The sequence below is a fragment of the Gallus gallus genome, chromosome 2 (genome assembly GCF_016699485.2).
Source record: "Gallus gallus isolate bGalGal1 chromosome 2, bGalGal1.mat.broiler.GRCg7b, whole genome shotgun sequence".
NCBI lineage: Eukaryota > Metazoa > Chordata > Aves > Galliformes > Phasianidae > Gallus > Gallus gallus.
This window is the reverse complement of record NC_052533.1, coordinates 109,013,081-109,040,880: the sequence shown is the minus strand read 5'-3', so window position 1 is coordinate 109,040,880 and position 27,800 is coordinate 109,013,081. Positions and strand designations below refer to the sequence as shown.

At 35.7% G+C, this 27,800-nt stretch overlaps 1 long non-coding RNA gene across 1 annotated transcript in view; it reads left to right on the top strand.

Annotated features, from left to right (window-relative positions):
- The window catches only part of LOC121109890, a 59,526-nt gene that overhangs the window by 24,158 nt on the left and 7,568 nt on the right, over positions 1-27,800 (top strand). The window contains exons 3-5 of the long non-coding RNA XR_005857684.1: positions 330-397; positions 6,075-6,250; positions 13,867-15,215. This is a non-coding gene — a long non-coding RNA (uncharacterized LOC121109890). The remainder of the gene's footprint in view (positions 1-329; positions 398-6,074; positions 6,251-13,866; positions 15,216-27,800) is intronic.

The window sequence follows — 27,800 nt, the reverse complement described above, 5'->3', positions numbered from 1 at the left end:
TTTTGAACTGTGAAGCATGAATCATTGCTTTCATTCCCGATGCTGTATGGAATTAAAAAAAAAAAAAAAAAAAAAAAAAAAAGTCATTTCAGAAGCTGAAGTATTTTCTGTAGTTTCAGAAAGCTCCAGATGCCTGTGCATACATTATCACATACCCACAGAGAGAGTCTAGAAGATAGTATGATGATATACGGAGGAAAATGTTTTACTAAGGGAATGATTGAGGAGATTTTGTAAGGTAGCCAGGTGTACAATAACTCAGGCCTTAGTTATTTCAGTTAAATTCAAAGCTGCCTGACAGTGTTTTGTAAATTGTCCTTTCTTTGCAGGAGCTGGGACCATCCCTTAAAGCTTATAGGAAGATGGAGCTATTCTTCCTGCTGGGATTATTCTCAAGGTAGGGCTGCTCCATGGTTGACTGAAGAGGTACAGTAATCTACAATTGCATGTACACTACTGGGAGTGCAGGGGTGTTGCTTTATATTTACCTGACTGAAGGTCATCATAGCTGTACTGTTAATGCACAAGACTAGTTAAAAAGCCAGTTTTTCAAATATAATTTTCCACATTGGGATATGACACTGATATATCAGAAGATATGTAATCATCTAATTCTAAAGGTGGAAATCAGAGCATGTACTTAGACCTGGTGTGTGAATAATGTAGGAATCCAGAATGTCTAAACATATGGATTCATGCCTTACATTGCTCTTTGTAGCTGCTGATAATCAGCCAGACTTTATGAAATGACTGCCTATTCATGTCAGTTAGTCTGGTCATGTTACTTCATTAGAAGGTTAGCTACTAGGATATAAGATCTTGGATGAACCTGTGCTGGCTTGATGATATCCCTTATTCACATCTTTGCTGGTGAGTGGCATTATGCATGTAGGTCCTGGTGCAGTAGAAATTCTCTTTTAATGATAAGAAAATACATGTATGCATGATGAACTTGGCATCATTCAAATGTTCTTGGGACAGAGGGGTGTCAAGGATACTACAATAACCTCTTTTGGAGGTCAAAAAGAGAACCGGAGGTTCACATAGGGTGGCAATAAAAAGCGGTTATCACTGACAGTAAGCTAAATCTGGTATGCTTGGCTATATTTCCTAAGACTGCATAAAACTATGTTATCTGAAGGTTGTGTCAAAAGCTGTAGCAAAACTGTAACATGTAGTCTTTGCTTTTTCCCTCTCCACAAGGTCTGTTACTCTAATCACTTAACAAGATTTATTCCTGACAGTCTCATCTTGGCCATCATGTATTAATACCTAGAGCTAAAACTCACAAGCCAGTGTACTATAGAACTTGGACTTCAGTTAGTATTTTAACTGAATTAGTAAGTGGAAAATAGTTACCTTTTTAATGCTTTTTTAATATAGAAAAATAAACTTGGAAAAAAATAAAAACAAAAACAAAAAACCAATATTTCATGCCTATACAGAAGCCTATACAAATAAACCATATGAAATCTTGAGAATAAAGCATTAGTTGAGGTGATGTAGCTACGGAACTGGTTGTATACAGAGATGATTGGACCAAACCAGGGCCTGGCTGCTGTCAGTTGACAGGTGTATAAAATATCAACAATTTTGTTTATAAGAATTTAAAAGTTACTTCATGTTTGTATTTTATTTTTAAATATAACTGGTGATGAGAGGAGATGGTGGATACAGAATTGAAACAGGAATTCTGTCCCAAGAAATGAAAGGTATGTTCTTCCTGGATTATTTTGAATTAATTGTTGTTGTTGTTCAAGAAGCAGGTAGAGCTTTGGATACTACCAGAATGGAGCTGGCATGCTACAAAGAAACTATCTGGATACATTAGTTATGCAAAATTTGTTGCATTTAACTCCTGCTAGCAGCAGTCTTTCTACAAGAGATTTAGGAAGAAATCCCTCTGTTGCAAACCAAATTTGGAAGACTTACAGAAAAGCATTTCCTACAGGTCCAATTCCTAGCCTCACGATCACCTCCCAGGTACAGCAACAAATTAGCCATTGACATCTGGACTGGTTATGCTAGAAACTCTTTATAAATAACAGAAAATTGTAAATTCCAGAACTACCATTATTTTTCACCAAAGGGATGTCTTTGCAAATGAATACAAGTAGTGTAGAAAAAAGTAACAATAAGATTAGAAGCATGTTTTTTGGTTTCCCTCCCAGAAACTATTTTGACTAATATACCAAAAAAAAAAAAAAAAAAAAAAAAAAAAAAAAAAAAAAGTTTTGAAAAAAATTTCAATTATTTAAGTAAATAGGATAAAGTATTAATTACACATCATCTATATTTCATCAGTGGAAGAGTATAATCTGAATTTCTTTAGATGCAAATTTATTTGATTGTAGGAAAGCTAACCATTTGAATAAAAGATAAATATATCTAATATGCACAGTTTTCACTTTGTTGTTCAAAATGCTAAGTAGAGGGGTTCTTATTATATATTCTATTCCCCAGTGAACTATATATATATACATATATTTAGCTATATAGCTATATGTACAAGCATTTAAGAGACTTACATCTCCAGATGTAAGTGACCCAAATCTATTTACTGAAACATCTGCAGTTGGTAAAATAATTACTTATCTATTTATTTTCTTGAAATATGCAAATTTGTATTCTATAAACACATTCTGCCAATGTTTTCTCACTTAAGAGTGATGCTATTTTAATTAGGACCCTTAAAGTAGAAAGGATATTGCCCAACATTCTTTGCTGATGCAAAAAGACCAATACACATAGAGGAAGACTCCAACCTTGTATGTGCTGAATCGCTTCTTGGAAAACATTTCTTACTTATGAAAGGGACCTTGGGTTGCTTGATTCTTGATTTGAGTACATGATGTTCAAATAAACATGTAGTCTGTCCCCTGCCAAGAAAACCCCACATCCTACAACCACATGTATTGTAGTATGAATAAAGGTTTGTGAGATATAGAGCCAAGTAACAAAAGGAAAGGAAACATAATGTTACACCAAGCAAAGAAAATTGCATATTCAGTAGAACATGTGCCACTGAAATAACATTTGATCTGGCATTCTATATTTGCAGCTGTTTATCTTTGAAAATTTGCTTAGGAACCTTTGAAAAACATTTTTAAAATGAATAATTTTTTTCATTCTTATTTTTAGGTAACTTGTAGAATTAGTTGCTTTGCTGTCAGGAATTCTTGGGTTTTTTTGATACATTTTTTATATTTCAAAGGTAAATACACGTGAGAATAGTATCTTAGAGCTGAATTAAATATATAACATCTCTTCTCTAATTGAGAAGTTGCAGTAGAAAGGGATATTAAGTAAGGAAAGGGAAGAAAGAAAAAATGGCATAGTCTTTTGTTGGGGAAGAAATGGAAATATGAATTTAATATGCCATGAAGTCTACTCCTTATTTTCATTAAACTGTTGTAGTCACAATGAAAACTCACACCCACACCTTTCCTTTTCTTTTATTTCAGCTGCAGCACTCAAATGTGTCCAGATTACATCCTTGCTGAAATGTTTTTTTTCCTTTTCTTTTCTTTTTTTTTCCTTTTTTTTTTTTTTTTTAATTCCTCCAGAAAGAACTCTAATATTTTGGCTTTTGATTTAAACTGATAAGACTTCTATCCAAGTCATTCTGATTCTAGGTTTTTGTTTTTTTTTTTTCTTTCTTCTACCTGATGCACCTTTCATAGAATCACAGAATCACTAAGGTTGGAAAAGACCCACAGGATCATCCAGTCCAACCATTCGCCCTTCATCAATGGTTCCCGCTAAACCATGTCCCTTAACACAACATCCAAACACTTTGTCCTAGTAAATGTCTGTTGAGATTCTGGATCTTGAAACTCTTACTACAAGTCATCCCACTCTTGTTTCCCTCCTGCACCAGTCACATTGTAAGTCATAAATAACATTTTTAATTCTGAGAACTCTGAGTGACTTCAGTGCTTAGGAGAATATAACTCCCTGGCTACAGCCAGGCCTGTGTGGACAGAGAGCAAGGCTGATTTTCACTTCAGTTGTGTCCCTTCTAGGAAGAGGCAGAGCTACTCAGAAGTGTTTAGCTCTGAAAACTGAAGACTTCTTCCCAGTAAAAATAAAGTTGTAATTGTGATAGTTGTAATCCGTATCTTTCAGGCTGACTCATTATCTCAGTGCTCCCCTAAAGACATTTCCTCATCCTTCTATTATGAAGTGGACTCATAGTCAGTCCACTTAATAATAACTCAGTAATTTCCAACTCTCAGTAGAAACTGCTCCTTCTTGTGTAAGTTTTCATATCCTTTACCTCCCCTCTGGGTCACAGGATGCATTTGGAAATGCATCACCACCACCTGTTAAACTTTAACCCTGCCCACCTTATTCCACTAGTATTTTCTTACAAGCTTTCTTTTTCTTTCTGTCTTTCTTTCTTTCTTTCTTTCTTTCTTTCTTTCTTTCTTTCTTTCTTTCTTTCTTTCTTTCTTTCTTTCTCTCTTTCTCTCTTTCTCTCTTTCTCTCTTTCTCTCTTTCTCTCTCTCTTTCTCTCTTTCTCTCTTTCTTTCTTTTTTCCCCATCTGAACCATTCCAGGATTGTGAAACAGTGTCAGTGAACTAAACAGTAATGAGTCTTGTTATGTTTCCAGTCTCCTCTTGAAAAATACAGATTTATTGCAGTGTTTCAGTAAACTTCCATGCAGTGTTATGAATGGATAGCAGGCATCACTGACACAGCATGTCATACTTTTAAAACACTCAAAATGTTAATAATACACTTTGAATCCTAGAGATTATACACATAGTATATTTTTACATCCTCAGGTCATTATTGTTTCATGCTTCCTCTATCAGGCATATTTTCCATATTCTTCCAGTATATTATGATTGCTTAGACTGAATCCTTGGGATTTTTCCCTGTGTGTTTATATCATTCTGAGCACTAAAGCCGAGATTACTGACAACTACTCAAAACTTTACCATATTAAAATGTCTCGATGAAAAAGAGTAGCAGGAGATCTGTTGCTGTTGTGTTCATATAACAATGTACCTGGAATAGTCATGCAGATGATGAAAGCACAGTGGGTAGAGAACTTTGATTTATCTGTGTAACTGGGTTTTGAAAGCAATGTTTTGACCAAGCCTTTTTAATTTTTCATGATGTTAGGACATTCAGGTGCATTTTGGGAGGCCTCCTCCTTAAAAACTGGGAAAAGCTTATTTCAGAATGGAAAACATCATTTATTTATTTGTTTCAAGCTCTTGCTGGTTTTCTAGCTAATTAGGCTTCAGTCTTCAGAACCATACATTTTTATAATCATCATACATTTTTATCAGGACTTCACAGAAATTTTGGATCATGCTGTTTCATACTTTCATGTGTCTTCCTCACAAGAGGTTATTCCTTCATTGCAACACACTGAGTCTCATTAACCTGTTTTATGTAATTCAGAAGCTGCAGCAGTTTCAAATTTCCAAACATTCAAGCTTGGGTATATGGAGTTGGGTTTCTCAATTGGTAGCTGAAATTTCCAAATCAAAACATCCTCATTTATAGTGAGTTAAGAATCTTTAGTTATCGAGGTAATTAAATTCTTCTTTTTCCCTTATAGGAAGTAGGTAGTTTGTACATTCTGATAAGGTCAGAACAGCAACTATTTTGAATCATTTGTGAGGCGTCTTGAATATTCTTCATTTTTATTTTAAGTGAAATATACTCTTAAGATCTTCAAATGCACAGTTGAGAAGTTTCTGTTGAAATTTGTATATCAGTGAACAGCAGTAGGCATGGGAGGGATGTGTACATATTTATGCATTGCATTACGTACCTATGCACAGCATTTCTCTTATTCACAGCCATCTGAACTGTGCTAAGAGCATGAATAATAGTATAACAAATAAATTTGTCGTTTATTATATTTAACCACTCCAACTTCTGAACTCAACTTCTGCAATGGGATGTCAGCTGGACTGTTCCTTCTATCAACACTGTTCTGGTCCTTTTCACTTACACATTTTCACTAGGTAAAATGTAGCCTTTACATAAAATTTAGGACCAACTGGGAAGTGTAAAAACTGAAAGTGATTTATCTGTTGACTTTTTTTAGAGGGAGATGTCCAACAACAAGAACACTGTCATTGCTCCTGCATCTTCCTGAACATGCTGCTGCCAAGCTAGCCCAGGTCCCAGAGCAACACAGGGAGCACTATTTCTGTAGGAGCATCTGTCTGAGGATGTGAAGTGAATTTGGACAGTAGAGCTCAAAGACATTGGAAGACAAAGGTACTTAAAATATTTGAAGCAAATTTGATATAATTAGGAATTATGTGGGTTTTTTCCCCCCATTATTGTCAGAAGCAGTGGTAACAGACAGTGAGCATGGACGCTTAATTGAAGTTAAAGAATGAGAAGTAAGACAGGATTTAAATAAACTTTTAGGATTAAGATTTAAAATGAAAAAGGTTATTTTAATTCATATATTCCATTTTAGCTAGGGAGAGAATTTAAGAATTTATATAATATTAATTTAGAAAGCAAATGTCTTTTTTCAATCTAGAAAAGTATGGAAGATTAAACAGAAGTCTCTAGTAATGGCTTCATTTGGAAATGAGCTGCATTTGTGATTAGCTTAGGCCAGATTTTCTCCTCAAGATGATCCCAGCTCTAGTAACATATCATTATTGTCACAGACACTATCTCATGTCTATTTTGTCATTCTCTTGCTTGATAAGAGTAGCAAATGAACAAAAACAAGTACACAAAGAAAACAAACAAACAAACAACCATGCTATCAAAAATATGGCTATCAAAAGATGGTACTTTCTATATCAAAACTGATATAGAAACATTTCTATGTTTTCTGAATTTGTTGTTTTATCCACTGGAACCATCTGAAACGTAGAATATTTAATATAAAATTTATGTAAAAATACCATAAGCAAACCAGAAAATAATTAATGCTTACCTTTCCCCATGCTGCTCTGATAAAACAGAAATAAATCTCTTCACATAGCTCATTACTGTCTATCATAAATTCCTTGTCCAAGCCTTATCTTTTTGAATGAATGAGCATTTGAAAAATACATCGCAAAAGTATAATTCAAGTGATTGTGTTGAGAAAATGGTATTAGGTTTACTTAGTTCACCAAGCTAAAAATCAGTGCAGAGAGGTTGTGGACGCCCCATCCCTGGAGGCATTCATAGCCAGGCTGGATGTGGCTCTGGGCAGCCTGGTCTGGTGATTAGTGATCCTGCACATAGCAGGGGGGTTGAAACTCAATGATCATTGTGGTTCTTTTCAACCCAGGCCATTCTATGATTCTATGACTCTGATTAGTAATCTCAGGATAAACAAACCTAGAAAGATTTTAACAAGGGCATCTTGCTTATTTTGCTAGAAAAAAAAAAATCACTTCATTTGAAATTCTAATAGTACAGAACATTAACAGTGGACCGTGAATATATTTTGATTCTGCTGTGGCAATAACTCTACAGAAAAACAGTGCTTAAAAGTAAGTGTTTCAATGTAAACATTATTTTCACAGTATCATCTGGAGTAAAAACATCTTTCATCCCTATTCTTTCCCTGTGGGACTGCTCTTCCTATTGCAACTTCCTGATTACTACCAATTTAATCAGAAAGGGCATACATTTAACTATATTCCAGGCTTAAATCCATAGATGCTACCCTACTATTAGAAGCTCTGCTCTGAAAAGATGGCAGCAAAGGGCAGGAGATATAATAGAGTGAAGACAAGTTTGGTCAGATGAAACAGTAATACACCCATCCATTCCAGATAATTGCTTTCAGAGAAAATCTTATACATTTTTTTTTCTTTCTTTCAGGAACAGTATTTTAAGGAAGTTTATTTCTTGCCTAACACTAGGATATCAATAAAATCAGAAGGGGAGTGGGACTACTATTTTTCAAATGATCAAAGCAGGAGATTAAAAAAATGGATGCCATGGATTTTAGAGGTTGTGGTTCAAGATTAGACTAAATATAGCATTTTCATCATTCTCCTTTTCATATCCAACATAATAAGGCTTATGTAATAATTATGATTCCCCTCCTCCCCCCCCACTGAACAGATAAAACAGTAAAAATTAAAGAAATCCACAGGGAAACAATTTAGTAACTATCAGCAGTTCCTTGATCAAGAATATCTGCTTCTCATTATGCAGAGATAAATTAAGAAAGCAAGCAGAGTACCAAGGAACAATTTGGAGGCAACATGAATCAAAAGAAATCTTAAGTTTCCTCTGAATTTTATCCAGCTGTGCTCAGCTTCAAGGCTGAGAGAAAGAACAAAATAATGATAGCGTACTCAGTAAACCAGCTCACAACATTTTCTGATCTTATTTTCTAAAGAGATGACAGAAATACTTATTGTCTAACTAGCAAGATTTTGTCTGCTGAGTCTGAAAGTGCCTGTTGTATTTAATCTTAAAATATTAATTCAGAGGTGTGAGGTTTGTCATTATTGACAAGAAATAATGAATTCAAACAAATACAGGATACAGTTAACTATCTTCTCTAAATGGTGAATCATACGCTGCTGATTTCATGCTTAGGGACAGAACTCAACAAACTCTAACGCCTGAACCATTGAAGAATATTCACAAATCTTCAGTGTCCTCCCCCTCCTCCTACCACAGCACCATCTTCCTTGTCTTGTCAGGATTGAAGCTTTGCAGAGTTTGATTTTCTCCTAACCATATACCCAGATTTCCAGAGAAAAAAGATGAAACAAAAAGTAAAATTTCTGTTATGTTTCACAATGCTATAATTGCACAGTAAGCAAAACCTTACTAAAATAAATACCTTCAGAAAAATTTCTGTAAATTTTACTGTACTTTAGCTCCTTTCAGATGCTTTTTCCTCTACCTCTAAGCTGTTTTCCTCATGACTTAGATATCAAGTTCTCCCCTTCCACTTATACATGGGTGACTCCAAAAGTAATGCCTCCTATATATATTTTCATGGAAACTACAACAGATACAAAGAATAGAATAACACTATTTAAGAGAGTAAATTCTCAGCTACAAAACACTATTTTTTCAACATAGTCACCTTCATTAGCTATGCATTTTCACTAGAGATGAATAAGAGCCTGCATGCCTTGCTAGTAAAGATCTGGAACATTACTTGTCTTTCACATTGCTGTCACCACTGCTGAAACACACCACTTATGACCTCACTGTGCTCACATCCACAATATGATTTCCATAAATGCTCTGCAAGCATCAATGGGTGTCAATGAGTGCCATTTTTTTCTGCATGGAGGAATTCAATGACACACTTTTGATTAACATGCACTTCCATGTCAGGTGCCATTTTATCAAACTGCTCCTGTGCTGCCATCTGTTGTACAGCAACAAAATGTAATTGAAGGTTCAGCCTCTACTGCCATAACACCAACAGCTGCCTTTGACACTCTGGGCCAAAATAATAAAATAGGAGATATTACTTCTAGTTCTCCTAGTTTAACTCCTTTACTTTTCTACTGAAAAGAGGAAAGCAACCAAGATAGAGGAAGCAAAGTTCTGTGTATGTATCCTTTACACTATTCATGTCTTTTGCTCAATTGTCTGCATAATCTATTTCTGTCATTGTTTTTTGAGGGTCATATTGTCTTTTACACAGTACTTATTACACTGATGTGTTTTATTCTGCTAATTACTGTAAGAACTAACAGAATACATTGTATTTACTGCAGCTTAGCTCTCCTCTGTTGGACAAAAAAATACATTGAATTTTTATAGTAACCTGAAGCAAAATTGTTGGATAATATCCAATACCTACAAGAAAGTAAAATATCTGCCTGACTTACATGCTACCATTTTCGCATTTCCGCAAGCTTTACTATGATTAGTTCTATAGAGACACTTTTCTAATAGAGATTATCCCTGTCTTTATATCTGAGTGTTAGTATCCCTACAGTCTTATCTGTTTTCTGAGCTTGTTTCAAATCATGACTTGGGATGCTGGGAATTTTAAACATGGGAATGTTTAGTGAGTGAGGGAAGGCAGAGCTATTTTCTCCTTTGGTTTCTGTGAGCCAGCCTATTAGCTGCTGACAGTCCTTATTGAGTCAGCCTGTGGCTTAAATCCAGAAGTGAATTACAATGTAAGATCACAGTTATGAGCTCAGAGAAAAAACAACGTTAGTGCATTGACAGCTGTGATCAAATCTGTCTGTAGTTCTCTCAGAGGCAGAAATCCCTAGGTGGCAATCAAAGCTTTCATGGATAGGAATTTACAGGCTGAATGCATAATGGGCTTCAGCCAACCCAGGAAAATAAATAAATAAATAAAGAGCTACTATAAGCGGAATGCTCTCTTGATTCAGAGCATTATACATTAAGGTATTTGCAGGCTAATTTAAAACATCTCCTTCCTCAGAAACCCCAGTCCTTTCCTCCTCAGTCCAGAAAATATTTTACACACAATCTATTATTTAAGCATAATATATTTTTTTCATGCAGGATATTAGAATGGGGATATATATCTGTCTGGCCAACGACTCATTTCTTCAATTTCACAGTTTTGTAATTGCTCTGGAGATCAAGCACTTCAGAGTGTATTTGTTTAATATCCAAAACAAATGTGGCACAAGGTCAGTTTTAGTTTTGAGAAGGGTAACTGTAGGCCAAATAAAAAAATGGTTGAATCACCTTTCTGATAAAAAGAAATTAATTTTTTTTGCTGTGTATAAGAAATTAAGACTCTTAGTGCCCCAAATTCATATCAATCTGTGCCTAACCACTGTAGTTTAGGATGACACAGTCTGACAGCTGTAATTATATTTACACATAAGAACAACTTCCTGATATGCTGCAGAGCAATGCTAAGATTAAGATTCCCATTTTATCTATGTGAAAATTTTGGTGGGTTATGATGCTGGAACCTGGCTGAAGTATAAACCGATCTTTGCAAAGTACTCTGTTTGCTTATACCAACGTGGAGTACTTATTCCTCAGAACGCAGTTTTTTCTGGGATCTCTCCAGGAATACGATGTCAATGCTTTGTGGGTCAAAACACCGAAGCTCATCAGTGAGAGTGTTCTTGGAAAGCTGTAAAATAGTAACATGGTGGCAAGTATCTTTGAACTGCTCAGGCTGGGTTGGAGCAGATCTACCTGATTAATGAAATTGATGGATGATATTCTTTCCATTCCTGTTTCCCTGCAGTGGAAAGTGCTGGAAATGATGTGTGATCAGGCTCAATGCAGGTGAAGCTCCATGGGGTTAGGAAGAGAAGATGGCATCAGTGAACTGCTTCATAGTCAGTCTATGTCATTAAAATCCTTCCTGATAGGTCTATTACCCCTCTGTCTTGCTCCAATTTATAGGAGGGAGAGGAGGTTCTTTGAAATATGTATGCCCGGCATGAGATTAAGAAACAACGGTTCAAATGTTGGTCCGACCAGTTTATTACAAATGTTAATAAGGGAGATGAAGAAAGGGGAGGACGGACACTATTACGGATTGGGGTGATGGGGAAGGGAAGGCGAGCGATAGAAAAGATAGAAAGAAGCAAGAATTGCATAAAGCAGGGAGAGTCACCACCAGGATCTGGCAGTAGTCCCATAGCACAACATTCCGATGGTCCGAGGCTGAAGGGCAGGAGCAGCAAGGCCAGTCTTGGGGAACAAGAGGGTGCAGGTGCCAGGTGGGTCCAGGAAGAAGCCACAGAGTAAGTCAAGGAGGAAGCAGCAGGTCTCAGGTAGTAGGCTCAGGGAAGTCTGTCAGCATGCAGTCCATAGTGAGGGATCTGATGGCAGAAACCTTGAGTCCGTTGTGGTGAGGGATCTGATGGCAGAAACCCATCCTCGTGGTTGTTGGACCCTCTTTTATCCTCCTTTTTTTCCTGCCTACGTGACATCCCTGAGTGCTTGAGCAAGAGTCATGTGCGTACCTCCTGAGATGGCCATCTTCCTCAAGATAAGTCCACACAAAAGACCATTTCCCAGCCATTATCAGCAGCTTATGCCTCTCTCATTGCCCCTGGCCTTGTCCATCTGTGCTCCTTAAAGGATTTCACAACCCTTAGCCAGGACCTGTCCATCAATGTAATCCAGACAGATTTCTCTACCTTTGCCCAGGACTTGCCTGGACTTGTTCCTCAGCAAATTTTGAGTCAAGATAATCTCTTACACCCTCTTAGATATTATTTGTTTGGGAATTGGAAGTCACAAGGGCACATAGGAAGAGACTGAACTTCCATTCATTGCTCCCTAAATTTTACTGTTGTTCTGACTGAAGTTTTAGAAATTATGAGATATTTGATGTCACTATGCTATTTTTTTTTTTTAATGTGTGTATCTTAAATGATTTGAAAGTTATGGAAATCACTATTCCAGTTGGCCAATTGAGACAGTGACAGAGAAGATGAGAAGGCCCTGGACAGCCAGTCTAGTGCCTGATTTAGTGGTTGGCAACCCTGACTGCAACATGAGGGCTGAAACTAGATCATCTCTGAGGTCCCTTCCAACCCAAGCCAATCTAGGATTCTATGTTTCTCTAAGATGGGCTTTGTTCCCCCACCACCATTTTGCTCAGTCCTTGTATTGCTCATCAGTGGTTCAATAATTCAGGGATTTGCCTCCCTTGTGACCACCTAGATCTTGTAAAAGATTCTCAGAAGGATCAAGTTCTATTACCATTAGCTGTTTGAAACTTACAAAGCATACTGCAATTAAAAAAAAAAAAAAAAAAAAAAAAAAAAAAAAAAAAACCCCACAATCTCTACAACTTCATCTTGATCCTTACAAAATGCGAGGATCAGAGGTGAATGCTGGAGAACAAAGAGCACCACCATATGGTCCATCAAAGTGTACTGAATAAGAAATGCTTTTATCATGGAAAGAGGGACATTAAGTATTCTGACAGTCTGGAATTGTTAATATATCCTCAGGGTTCTGTTGTCCTGTCAGTACGTTCATGTTATTCCTGATAATGGAAAACAAGCAAATATAGGGAGATGAGACTAGACGTTAGAAAAACTGTAGTGTTTTAAGTGCACTGAAATCTTGTATCATTCAAAGAATGAAAGCGAAAATGTTTCAAATGTAAAACTATGTATTTGCTTCCAACCCTTGCTTTCTACTGATTTTTACTGATTTATTTCATTCTAATGTTCCAAAATTCAAAGTCAAATTTCTGTAAGTGCAGGAGGCATTATTCTTCTAATAGGTTGCAAAGGAAAGGATGAGATTCCAAAGAATGTCTTGTGGTGGACAACTTCTTTAAGAAAGGAATTTAGCCTTTTCCTTTTGAAGCAGTAAGACAAAAGCAATTCCTAAAGATAATCCTTTCTTTCCAGTGGGAACGGGCTTACTGAAGAACTGACAAAAAATATTTTTACCTGTTAATACTCCTTAAAATAGAAGCTGAAGAGGCTAGATGCCTTTCAGTTTGAGGAGTCTAGGAGTCCGTTACTGTTCTGCTGCAGATTAATTTGATATATCAGGCAAGTCAAGGCTCAGTTGGCAAATTAATTTATCACATTTATATAAAGGACCATGGCATCATATCAAGATACCACTCCTCTGCTCATATACGATAAGCATAAATACAGAATGTTGATGTAAAATAAATCTGTTTTATTGCATGACAAATTAAGTAGCACTACTTTGACATAAGCTAGGAATGTAAAAATAGGCAGTTACATTAGCACAACTGATACAAGGAAACTTGTGAAGAAGAAGTGATACGTTCATGCATCTTTTCCCTCAGTGCCTTAGGTTGCTCTCTGTTAGAGGAGGTTATAGTACTTCAAACTCTTCAGAATAACTATTAAAATCTTTTAATTCATAAAATGCTGTGCTTTTGAGACTCCTAACTAAGAACAATGAAAATCAGATTAACTATCTTCTATCCTCATTTTTTGCAGATGAGCCCTCTAGAACTCATCACAGCAGGATTTGATGAACAATGTGGTAAAAGCAACTGTAAAATCTAAGGCTTTTAGTCAAGTAGTTTTTGGTGTTGGTAGACCTGAAGTACTTAGCCTTCAATCTTCAGGCTGGCCTTGTGCTTGTGAAATTACTCAAAACATAATTTGTCTTAACTTTTAGGAAAAAGACTTGTTCTTACCTAATCCTTATTAGAAAATATTTATCATGAGTGAAATTGTCATAGAGAAGAAAAAGCCAAATGGTAATTCTTAATAAAATGAATGTATGAAAACAGTTCAGTCAATCTTTGCTGTAAGTTGGAGTGTGCTGTAAAGGGAAGGTGGCCTCTGGCAGGAGCTGTCTTTCATCAGAACTTTATGCACATTTGGGATTTTCAGCATTTCATCAGTGGGAATCCTTAGGAGGCACTGAGCAAGAAGATACAGGAAGATCTATTTTGATTTCCCTAGGAAAAATGCTGCTTTTGGAAGCCAATTACCAAGGCCTCCAATATATGTGGTGCTCTTCATGACTCCAGACTGCCAGGAGACAGCCTATATTTGCAGCTCTGCAGCTATGGGGAGGAACACTTTCCCAGCATCTCTCTTGAATGTAAAGGAGATGATCATAATTTAAGTTGCATAAATGGACAGCTGAAGTTATTGCTATTATTTCAGCTAATTTCTTCCAGTGACTTGGAATAAAAACTTCTTCCTCTTAACTGGAAGAAACATGAATGGAAATTATGCTTATTCCTTTGTGGTAACGGCTACAGAGGCCCTTCAAGAAGCAGCAGCAGTAGGAATAAAAGAGATTTTATAATAAATACCCTGACTGCAAAACAAATGTTTGCACCATTCGGCTCTTAACACTATGAACTCAGATTTGCTAGAAATGACTGGCAGTTTCTGTTAAAGACACTGCTTTTACCAGATACTTTTTTGAGGACTGATCTATTACAAGTAATTCTGTACCAATGAATTACCTGTGGTCTTTATCAGTGAAAAATACCAAGACTTAGAGTCTACATATACTGCACATGCATCTGTGTCATCAACAAACTGTTCTGGAGGTATGCATCAATGTATAAAATGTAAGAGTAGATGTTATTTGAATAAAAGGGACCACTCTATATGTGGGGACTTGGAGTGATTTTGTTACTTGGTTTTTTTTTGTTGTTTGTTTGTTTTGGTTTTTTTGTTTGTTTATTTGCTTTTGACAGTGCAGTTGTTTGACCAGAAATAGAAATACCTAGAAGAGAAATGCCAACTGGGCATACCTGAGGAAGGGGTGTAACCACAGCCTCATTAATAACACACCACACATTTAAAAGGATGCATTGCAGGTAAACACTTGAAAAGATGGATCCTTGCTTTCAGAAATCTCCAAGATGCAGGATTCTTAACGTTCTTTTGTTTATGATTGGTCCTGTTTGTTTTTCTTTCTTTTTTGTTCAGTGTGTACAATTTCTGTTCTCACCTGAATATCTTAAAATAATTCAGTTTTACTCACTGTATTAGCTGATAGTCATTGGTGTTTTTCTGCTACTTAATTTATGATGTGTATATAGATTAGATATGTTCTAACTTGTTACTATGTGAAATTGATCTTAATATCTTTGTATTAAAATTACACATTAAGTAATCTCTTGTTCTTGCAAAGATAATCATGCCCCTACTTGCATGCACAGTGAGTAATAACATTAATGATATTGGAGCTGTTCTGATTGTGGAGCTTATGATTCTGAATGTACTTGTCTTTTTTTTCTCTCCCTCCCTCCCTCCCTCCCTCTCTCCCTTCCTCCCTTCCTCCCTTCCTTCCTTCCTTCTTTGTTCCTTTTCCATTTGGTTTAATCAAGCTTAGTAGTAAGTTTATATGATGAAACCACAAGAATATACATAATAAATGGTGTTTTTCACTCAAAGACTAATAATGTGAATAGTGAATTTTAATTTTACTTTGTGATCTGACCTCACTTCATATACACAGATACTTCTATGCAGATAATTTATCTCTCTCCATATAGGCCAAAGGGGTTATTATACATATAATGATTTAATTTTCTCTCCAATATGCATGTTCTTTAGAAATAGCTTTAGTATTTGATAGTAAACTGGCCTGAGTGTTCCACAGCCTCTAAATGCATTAATTTTGTCCTCCTATCAGTTACTCCCTCATTATTGCAGAATCTCAGACTGATTCCTGTGCAAAGTGCAATTTATACAAGGTATTAACTGTGAAGCCAATGTGCTGCAAACAAACATGAGCAAGATATAAGATTTTACCTACTTAACTAGTTCCTTCTTAAAAAAAAAGAAAAAGAAAAAAAAGAAAAAAGAAAATATCCAGAGATATGAAAAGAGCTTTGAATTTAATATGAGTAAGGGCAATCTCTTTAGCTGAATACATTTATTTTGCAACCCAGCATCAGCATAACTCAATGTGTGTTTCCATGGCATTTTCTATCCAAAAATAGTCACTTTTTGTTCTCTAAACCATCAAGAAGCCATGTAGCTGTAGTTAGCAGTGTGCTAGTATAAATGATTGAAAGGCTATTGCATTTTCAATTGATAGGAAAAATAAATAAATGAATAGTACAGTCAATGTTCAGAAAATGTAAACTAGCAGCTGCATGAGATTAGGAAACTGCTTCACTTTTGAAGAGTTTAATTCACAGCTGTTCATTACAGGCTTTCTCCTTCCAAATGTCTTGCATCAGCTTTTGCTTTGAAAAGGATGTGGGACTGAGAAACTTGCTCAGATCAGATGAGGTGACTTAGACGTTATGAGGCAGGATACGAACAACACCCTTCAGTCCTTGAGGTGAATCAATCAGAACATTTCTTTAAGCAATAAAAGCAGAATTTGAACCTGTTGCTTCCAAGTTATGCAGATTACCTGGGTTTAGATTAACTATGACCCACTCAACTAAGAGTCTTTCACAATATTTTATGCTGCTGTAGTGTTGGGAATCTGCCTGAAAAAAAAAGCGTGCTTGTAACAATTCTAATAAGAGATGGTAATATTTTAGTATTTGTTTTCCACATTAAATAGTACAAGTCAAGTACAACTTACTTTCACATCTACTGTGAATTATCTGAACCTTCTAAATTTTAATTGAAAAATGAAGGTTTCTAAAGCCTTTAATCATAAATTCAATTATGTTCAAATTAATTTAGCTTCAGGTGAAATGTGATTACATTTAATGTCACCCTATTTTTTGAACTTTTACAACAGATTAAAATGAAAAGAATTTTCAGTTTTACCCAGGGATTTTTAAGGTACTTACTCATTTAATAGTTTCTTAGGGCATTAAAATGTTAATTAAAAGTTCTGCTTTGGGAGCTTCTTTCTTGAGTAACACTCTATTCATACTTGTATTTTAATTGAAAATGTTCTGAAAAGGGACATGTATACGGATGTATATGGATATAGGATAAAATAAATGTTCTGACTTGAAGACAAGTGGAGATGCAGGTAGAAGTCAACTGCTATTTTGTACCTCTGTGTTTTGTACCTTTCTAAATAAATCATAATATTGATTGTGTAAAAATATTTGTAGGTAATAGGAGTATGCTTATGTAATCCTGATTACTGTTTTTGTTTGTGATCTTGTCATAAAAAACACAAATATATTGATGAAAAATCAACAAGTTTGACTGGTATGAGGTGGACAAGAGGAATGCAGTACAGACAGGGAGAAATACAGTTTCATGATATTATATTGAAATTTATTCAGTAGGAGTGTTTAGGATGAGAATCAAGGTGCTCTAATGGGGCCATGAAGTTTTGTTCTCTGTAGAACTAATTAGTTTTCATGGAGAACTGATTAAATGCAGAGGTGCTACGTTCGGTATCTTCATCTGCATTTCCAGAGATACCTGCATAGACCACTTTGCCCTCCACTGAGGTACACAAACATAGTTCTAAGGAAGAATAATGAGAATTGAAAAATAAACACTTGTTTTGAGAATGATCAGTGAGAAAGAGTATGAATTTGTGTATTTTGTACATTTTGATAGACATTGCTACTTTTGATGCTAGAAAGCATCACAGATGGCATTTCAATTTCAGGATGGGAATCATTGTACCTGGTGAGACCAGATTTAATTGTTCAATGTACAGATTTGTTATACCATGTTCAGAGATTGATTTGGTTGAGAGAATTAAATGAACATTTCATTCTTAATTTTCATTTCAAAACCATATCATAAGAAAATAAAGGGAAGGAAATGAGAAAGATGTGATAGATAATCAAAGATGAAAAGGAGAAAAGTATCTTAAATATCAGCACTGGAAAGTGAATTGGTAATTATACACAGACCTTGAATAACCTCAACTATTGGAACAATCAGTTTCCTAAACAATTCACGTTGCTTCTGTGTATGTATTTTCTAATGAATCATTATGGGTGGTATGGGTAGATAATATTATTACTACTTTTCTTATTTAGAGGAGAAAAAAGCTCTAAACTAAAACAGAGAAAAATTGTCCTCAGTCAATCAAACAATTACTTTCAATTAATAAAAAAAATCTTGGCAATTTCTGTCTTATTTTCCATTTAAACTTACAATATTAAAAAGGCCATCAAATATAATTTTGCTAGCTGGTTGAGGAAAGGAAGTGTTCAGCTCTGCTCTGGTGTGGCCTTCACTTTGAGTACTGTGTGCAATTTTGCATGCTGAAGTGTAAGAAGGACATAAAACATTTAAGAATACCCAAAGGAGGGCTCTAAAGATGGAGAAGGGTCCAAAGAGCAAGATGTTTAAGAAATGGCTGAGGTCATTTGTTTTTTGCTGTAGCAAAGAGAAGACTGAGCCTCATGGTGGCTTATAGCTTCCTCACTGCTTCCTATAGCAGAGGTGTGGGTGCTGATCTCTGAAGTGACAGCAATAGCTTCCAGCATAAAGCTGGGTCAAGGTAGGGTCAGGTTGGGTTTTAGGAAAAAGGTCTTCATGAAGAGGGTGGTTGGGCAATGGAACAGGCTTTCCAGGGCAGTGCTCATAGCACCAGGCTTTTCAGAGCTCAACAAGCATTTGGAAAACATTCTCAGAAATATGTTTTTGGGTTTAGGAAGTCCTGTGTGCAGCCAGAAGTCAGACTCAGTTATTTTTTCCCCCATCCTTGGAGGCATTCGTGGCCAGGTTGGCTGCGGCCCTGGGCACCCTGATCTAGTGGGTGGTAATCCTGCCCATAGCAGGGGGGTTGCAACTAGGAGATCTTCAAGGTCCCTTCCAACACAAACCATTCTATGATATAATTCTTGTCAGTCCCTTCCAGCTGAAGATATTCTATGATTCTGTGTATACTAAAATACATATATATATATATCTATATAGTTAATGATCTGAAGTAGAAAAATAATACAAGACACCAAAATATATCTAATCTTATGTTTGTATTTTTGTCATATATGTGTAGTTGTTTAACATAAGTGTGTAGATCAGCACCGCAATACTGCTCTCTTAGAATGGGGGAAAAATATGATGAAAAAGTCTCACGGGTACACAATCTGCTGCAGGGTGACAGCCTGCTCCATCATGGTCTTCTCCATGAGCTGCAGGTAAACATCTGCTGCAGCACCTGGAGCTCATCCTGCCCTCCTTAACTATCCTTGGTATCAGCGGGCTTATTTCTCTAATAATCTCACCCCTCTCTCTTAAATGTTGTGAAGCTTTTTAAACTCTTTCTAAAATACGTTATTACAGAGGTGTAACCGCTGTTGCTCATTAAGTCTGCTCTGGCCCATGGTGGGTCCTTTTTGGAACTGGTTCTTATTTAATATGGGACAACTTCATTATTCTTCTCACAAAGACCAGCCATGCTGCCTTCTTGCTACCACAACCCTGTCATTCAAAACCAGTAGAATATATGATTGGACTTTTTAATATTATATAAATCACAGCCTAGACGTGAAGGTGTTGTGTTACAGTAATTTATTTTACTCTCCTGTTCTGTTCATGGTCACTCATTATCTTTACCAGCTATAACAACGAGTTCTTTGTCTTCTGATCTGACAGTTTTTAAGAGACATCTATTTGGACTTAACTCTTTTTGACCACTGTGCAATTTTATGTCATTTTAGGTGTTTGAGGAACGTGTTATTTTTTCATCCTAGACTGATTAACTTTATATTAACATTCTACCAAAATTTTTAACTCCTTTGGAAGTAAGGTAGCTAGCTATAAGTGTGCATACCACTGGCATTACCAGAATCTGAAGTGTAGTTTTTAAGATTTAAAACATTCTGCTTGTCCTTCAGCTTTCTTCATGGTTTCCTTGTTACTTGTTATATACTGTGTTTTTTAATTTGTTTTTAGCTGTATCATTAATCAAGCAACTGTTGTGTAAAAAACAGTTTTATTTCCTATTAAAACAGTTTTTTTTTTTTTTTTTAAAGAAGTTATGCTTTGTCGTTTTAGCAGGTGCTTTATCTTTGTGTCTAGATTCTATGGTGTCTCTCTATTTTGCTTCAGTAACTGAAGTAAATAATAAAAATCTACATTGTAGATTGGCTGAGAAATGATGAATAAAAATAGAAGATATTTCTTATTGAAATGTGAGGCACGCAATATCAGTGTGAGGAAGATACAACTACCTTTTATGACATGGAATAATCAATATTGTAAATCAGACTCCAATCTCACTATGCATCTTTTCAAAGAACGCTGAGGATGATATTGCCTTTGCTGATTTAAATCAGGCTACAAAGCTTTGTTTATGTGATAAATATAAAAATAATGACAAATTTTAATAGGAATTGCCAGTGGAAATGCTTTCTGTCATGTGATGTTACACATATTTTCAGAATCAGTGACGTACTTAGGGAATTAAAATTGATACAAGTACAAAAAAGGGAAGTTATCACTAGGTAGTAAATGCCAAACTCTCTTTAATTTAAAGGTCATTTCAATTTCCTCTTCAAAGGAAAATACTAGTTTTGTAGAATGATTTCCTAAGAATATGATCTAACTAGTAAAAACTAACAGATGCCAATGATAAGTCAATTTGCCTTTTAGTCTCTGCTTTTCCATCTCAGTAGTATTAGGCTTTGCACATATTTTATGTACTTTAAATTAAATCACTAGAACATCTTCTGCCATAACATCCACTAAAAGGATTGTTGCTTAGGACCTTAGAGAAAAGTCTCATTAAATTTAATCTTATATTGTTATTGCTGGAACACCCTGGCACAAATTGAGTATCTTTTGTTTGTGATACCATAATTAACAGTAATTCATTTTATAGGATACCTCTTATGGGAAAGAATTATAAACAGTTATTAATCTTCAGGGAGTTAAATCTTTACAGGCTATCTGAATGCTTTGGTAGTGAATGTTCCTTTTTTGCTCACAGGCATACAAAACAGGAGGTGTTATAAGGTATAAATCCTCCCTTGTTGCCATTAGCTTTGTAAAGATTTACTATGGATTCCTAAGGCAATTAAATGTGGTTTAGAGATGGCACCTATTGCCTATTGGCAAAGAATCAGTATGAAAATCAGGTGAGCAATGAGCAGGTTTATTGATACCCTGGATTTGAAACACTGATATGGTGGGGGTGAAAAAAAAATCAGTTTCAGAGATTTTACTTCACATATGGCAGAGTCATGGGCTGTCCCATCTTATGAAAACAATTTTGCTATCATGGACACATTAAAACTGTCAGCCGAAAGAATTACTTAATTTTATATCTCCTTATTAAACTTGTCTCAGTGTTTTGAACTGAACCTACTCAGAATTGCCATGAATTTTGAAAGCTTTCTGTCCTGTGATTAATTTCCCATTCGCTGTGGTCTATTCATTTCCCAATGTAGTGGTCTATTGGTGGTCTATTCACTCCCCACAAGACATAAGCATACATTACATTACCAGCATATGTAGCCCCAAATTAACACCCGTGGTAATTAAATGGATAAAGAAAAAGATCAAACCAGTAGTAAATTGCAATGTAGGTGCTAAGGAATATATAGTTCTCATGATAGGGAAGAAGGCTAATTATACAGCTGCTGTTTCAGTCTTCTTTACTTTCATATGAGAATTAAGGACAAGGTCGTAACTTTCTCATCACTATGAATCATGACAAATCCATTTTGCCACTAAGTCTGGGGAAGTAGTTACAGAGTTCTTTTAAATTCAATTCATGGTTATGTCTGTTGCCCACGGCCTTATCTACATATCTCCTTGCCTTGGAGACTTTCAAGGAGAGGCTGGATAAGGCCCTGGGAAACCTGATCCAGATGTGATGTCCGTGGTCATTGCAGGGGAGTTGGACTAGATTGCCTGCAGAGGTCCCTTCCAACTCTAGGGACTCTATGATTCTGTGATTCTATGATATTTGCTACTTAATTTAGATGAGAGTATATATTACATTGAATGAGATAATTTCTATTTCGTTGTTTTCTGGGAGAAGGGAGCTTGTAGCTCTGTGGACAGAGAATATGGCAAGGGTTTCCTTCCTGTTTCCTGTCTTGCACTATAGTGATTTCTTCCTTGTTTAATCTGTTTATTATTCCTGCATTCTTAAAACCTTGTTGCAGAATGACATTTTTAATAATGTAGAAAACTTGGTCTATTGCAAAGTAGAAAAGGGTTGTCAAATCTTCTAGTCTGCAAGCTATTAATCTTGGATGTTATGTTTCCCTTATCCTTATTTTTCCTGGATTTTCTGTTTATAAATTCAGAACAAGCCATTGGCCCTTAGGCAAATACAGGGTCTTCATTAACTTTGATGAGGAATGTCTTTCACCTTATTTTTTTGGGGCACCTGAAGAACTGCTGGTGTTCTCCATAGTCTTTGTCCCCACCATCATGAATAGAAATCTTGATTTCAGAATAGTTCTTTGGTTGAATTTTGGATAGGAAAATGCAAGGATTGAAATGTATTTTTAAGTTGTGGTGAAGGAACAATTTTCTGTTAATGACTTATGTAAATACGTGGCTATTATACCCTGACAAGGAGCCAGAGCTGTCTTGCCTCAGTAAAGCAGCAATAAAGTATCACTATCCTGGTCATGTTCCTTCAGGTTTTTATCTTTGTGCCAAGGCCTTAGAAATACTATAAAAATTTATCTTGGATTTAATGAGTTTCATTGTTAATTTATGCATATACACTTTTCATTATAGCTGCTATAAATATCATAAATAATAATGTGAAGATCACTTGAAAGGAAGGCAGAGGAACTAAGTTTGAACATTTTCATTTCAGTCTCTTTTCTTTAAAGAAAGAAAAAAAATCACATTTGTTTGCTGCATGAAATGTAAACAATAAAAAAATGAGAAAATATTACATTACAAAAATAAATACTCTTACACATTTATTTTTAACACTCTATCTATGCACTACTGCTTGCAATTGATGTAGTTCAGACTTTAAAAGAAATCATGCATTCTTGGTTTCTCATCTTCTCTTCATAAATGCATAAAGATGTGCTGTCTTCACCAACAACTACCCTTTTTGTTTGTTTGTTTGTTTTGAATGAACATCATGGTACCTGGTATACTTTCTTTGACTTCATAGAAGGACTTTACTTTCCCAACCAAACATTCCTTTACATTCTGCTTTACTACAAATCACCAGGGGAGAAAGGACGCAACTTATTTTTATATAGAAGAGCAGTGTTATATACATAAATAAAAAATATAAGTATCACAACTGAAAAAAAATGAATTGCTACTACCCTTTCAGCATGACTGAAAAACAGTTTGTTTAATGGGGAGACCACTTGTACTCAATACATTTGGATGTTATGCACAGACTCTACCTGGTAGACTGTGCAAAATGTTCATGACCTGTGCACTTCTTTCTTCCTCTGCTTTATAGATTGTTCCTTCTTTGTCTGTGACATGGAAAGCCCTAAATAAAACCAAATATTTTGATTCTGCGTTTCCATATCTAGATTCTTTTATTGTTCTCCTTCACCGCAGGTAGTGATCTCTCTAAGATGTCACTCAGCATTGAAACCCATTAGCATTAACAAGTGACAGCTCATTTTATCACAGATACAGAAGCATGCAGTGCACAGTGCTTAAAAACCCATCACTTGCTACAGAATGTGGTCTCTACAGTTAAGCTGTTTAATTTTTTTCTAGAGATGAGAACTGATTTAACAATTTACTGGATTGAATTGCCTTTCAAATTCTTCTTTACTGTAGTTGATCTTTTTAGATAGTAAGAACTGATTATGAATGCAAGTCATTTTGAACCTGATATTAAAAGGAGTAATCAAAAATTCCATAAGGTTTGTGCTAACCTTTTCCTTAATAATTTGGCTAAACCAATCTGCTACATGTCAAAATAAAATGTTTTAGAAGTGGTGAAATCAAAACTTACAGAGCATCAAATAAATAATTTTGCAGAAGAGGGCTTTTAAGTGTAGCATTCCAAATGATTAAATACAGAATGATCTATGAGTATAGTTTGTCATGTTTATTTCTCAGTCCTGTAATACAGTGTTAGAATCTGACTGCCACACAATGGATACTGCACTGTGCTGCCTAATAAAACCTTACACACTGCTCATGGTGCCAGTGGGATCCTGGCAGCATGATTCAACTAGTCAGCATATTAAGAAAGAAGGAAAGATGAAGGTTCTCTTACAGATGAATGTGCAATCCAAAGATAACAGATGACCTTCTTTTCCTGTAGGTGGATTTTTAAAACTGCTATTCTATTGTTAAGTTTTGAGTAACATGAATTCATTTTGTAGAGATTATCTACTCATTTTATGTTGCCAGAGGAGAGGAGAGAAGGACAGGTTTCATCTCCAAGCTTTAACTTGAACAAAATACCAAGAAGTTACTCAGAATTCTCAAGCACATAAAATTGCATGGACTGGGTCTAAAACTCTATCCTTTTCTAAAATCTGTCCCCACATACTGCAGGGAGAAACTCTTGCTCTCTCTCTTGACTACTGGTGTTCTCTTCAATATCCATGCTGAAGCACTGGGAGAAGCAGTGTATCTGACTTCTCTGACTGAAGAAGATCATGTATTTCAGTATAAAGAGGGAGTATTATATTCAAGAAATGGAGACAGATTGTCCATCAACTCCAACCTGACAAGGCAGTGTAATGATAAAAATACCTAATAGAATTTGTTTAGAAGATTAGAATTTTAGTATACTATTTAGTATCTATTAGATATGTATATATATAGATACTATTTAGATATTAGTATCCAGTATTTTAGATTGGAAGGGAACTGTGGATGTCACAATCCACTGCACAAAGTAGGTTCAGCTAGGTCTTGAGTTGTTTTTGGCTCAGATCCTTCCAGTTCATAGCAGCTACTGCTAAATAGTATTGAGATTTCATATCTGGTAGGTAAACATGTTCTTGTTTTAGGTTTATAAATGTGTCAGAGATTTCTGAGACATGTTTATACACATATACACATTTGTCACATTTTCTTTTGCAGTATTTACATAAAATTATATTTATCATGACATTACATGATCATTGCTACAAAAATTGCAGATTAGAACAATTCTGCAGATACAATTTATCAGTGTTGTACAGGATATTTGTTGAGAAGAACTTAAGGCTTCCTTATTTGAGTATGTGATCACATTCATTCTTAAAGCAATTCGGATGTATTTTAGCAAATGAAGAAACTCTGATGAGTTTTATGTGTGATAATTTCCTACCTTATGTCTCTATTATATCACATAGCCAGACATGTATTGCTTTTTAATTAAAGAACATTTAAACTAAATTTCAAATGTTAACATGGTCATCTACCAGTTTCCTGATAGGCACTAGGTCAAGATATGACATATACATTTCTAGCATGTTTAAACACTTTCACATTTCTATTGAAAAATCTAGAAATCTCAAGATATGAATTTGTTGTATAACTCTGATCCATAGTTTTCAGAGGATTTTTACTATGAAAATCTTTGAAAAACAAAATTTACTATTAAAGATGGAAAGGTAATTTAAACTGTTAGAATTGGTTAATAAGGAAATGAAGTACATTTATCTATCTAAAAGTGATAGAATGTTGAGACAGATACAATAGAGTGAAATGGATTTTTTGCATTTTCATTCAAAGTTCACTGCTGTAATAAGATTCAAGGCATGGCACTATTGTAATGAACACTTTTCTGAAAGTGCTTTAAAAATCTTACCATGTGTTCTGATCTATCTATTCATTCAGTTCTACAAATTACATCATAACAGTAAGTTATGGGTCCAGAGGAGGGCCACTAAGATGATCAGAGGGCTGGAGCACCACTTCTATGAGGAAAGGTTGAGGGAACTGGGCTTGTTTGGCTCAGAGAAGAGAAGGCTCTGGGGAAACCTCATTGTGGCCTTCCAGTACTTGAAGGGAGTGTATAAACAGGAGGGGAAATGACAGTTCACGAGGGTGGATAGTGATAGGACAAGGGGGAATGGTTTTAAACTGAGACAGGGGAGGCTTAGGTTACATATTAGGAGGAAGTTTTTCACACAGAGGGTGGTGACACACTGGAACAGGTTGCCCAAGGAGTCTGTAGATGCCCCATTCCTGGAGGCATCCAAAGCCAGGCTGGATGTCTCTCTGGGTAGCCTGGTCTGGTGGTTGGCCACCCTGCATATAGCAGGGGGCTTGAAACTAGATGATCATTATGGTCCTTTTCAACCCAGGCCATTCTATTATTCTATGAATCGATGATCTATGGGTTAAACTGTAGAAGTGCATTCTTTTTCTTTATCATTGTTATTATGGTTTAATGCTGCATTATCTGATACTATGCAAAGCCAGTAGACATACATTTAGTACTTAGGAATTTCATAGTTATTTCCCATATTACTTCTATGTGTGGTGTCATGATGAGCTAATCTACAGAAAATAATTTTGGGAGGTTTAATCTGTAAGCAGATCTAAAGTGCCTTTATTATTTCCTTGACTGCTTCTCATGTTTCTTGGGTGCAAATTTTTTTTTTAACCCACTGTACAAACCACTATTCAGGGGACTGTGTCTGTGGAGTCACTGTCATTCTAGTTAACAAAATGACCACCTCAAACATAGCTCTGCCATTTACCCACCACAAGACCAAGCAGTGAAAAGGAAATGGATATAAAGATACAGTGCTAAGAACACTTAAAAGATTAAACTCGCCTTTAAGCCTTTGGAGTACATTAAACCCTTCCCCGAAATGGTCTTTCAGGTATGCTGAAACTTACTATTTCTTTATTACTTAGCATAGCAAATTAAAACCTTTCTTTGAGCAATAAAAAAATACTTCTGTTGACAGTTCAAAAGAGGGAGCTGGCACTGGCTTTGAAAGGCATTTCTTTCTTCTGAGATTACCTTGGTCCTAGGAATATGGTATTTGGCTAATAAAGACATTTGAATAAACATTCAAATCCCTCTTTCTCTCTATAAATACTGTTGCTTATGTATTATGTATATGAACTGTTGCTTCAATATTCTGTAGCATCTTTTATTTGCTTAAAATCTACTTTGTGTTCTTATATTCTATGAAAATGTAATTTGCGTATTTTCTTTTTTTACTGCACACCTGTATTTCAAATTGCATTTGTTTTCTTCTCTAACATTCATGGATAAATGCAGCGGAACTTCTAGGCTGCAGCCTGAACCAGTGATTGAGCACCAAATGAGAAGGTGTGGCTAATCCAGGGAGCTCAGGTGCAGGCAATACACCTGAGTCACTGGAAGGAGTGGATCCAATGTGCACCCTTCCTTGCCTTCACTTAAGTGTTAGTAGCTGAAGGAGTACTATCTGTCTGAATAGAGATTGTATTTCTTTGGAGTTGTTATTGGTTGTTTGAAAGGGTGAGCTGATCTCCTTTGTTGTCTTCTCTTGCTCCATTGAGCTTGTAGCTTATTAGAAGACACTGTCATTACCTTCTTTGCTGCACAATAATGTAGTGAAATCTGTTTCATATTTTGTAGTGATGCAGAATACTTCTTTATTTTCTGT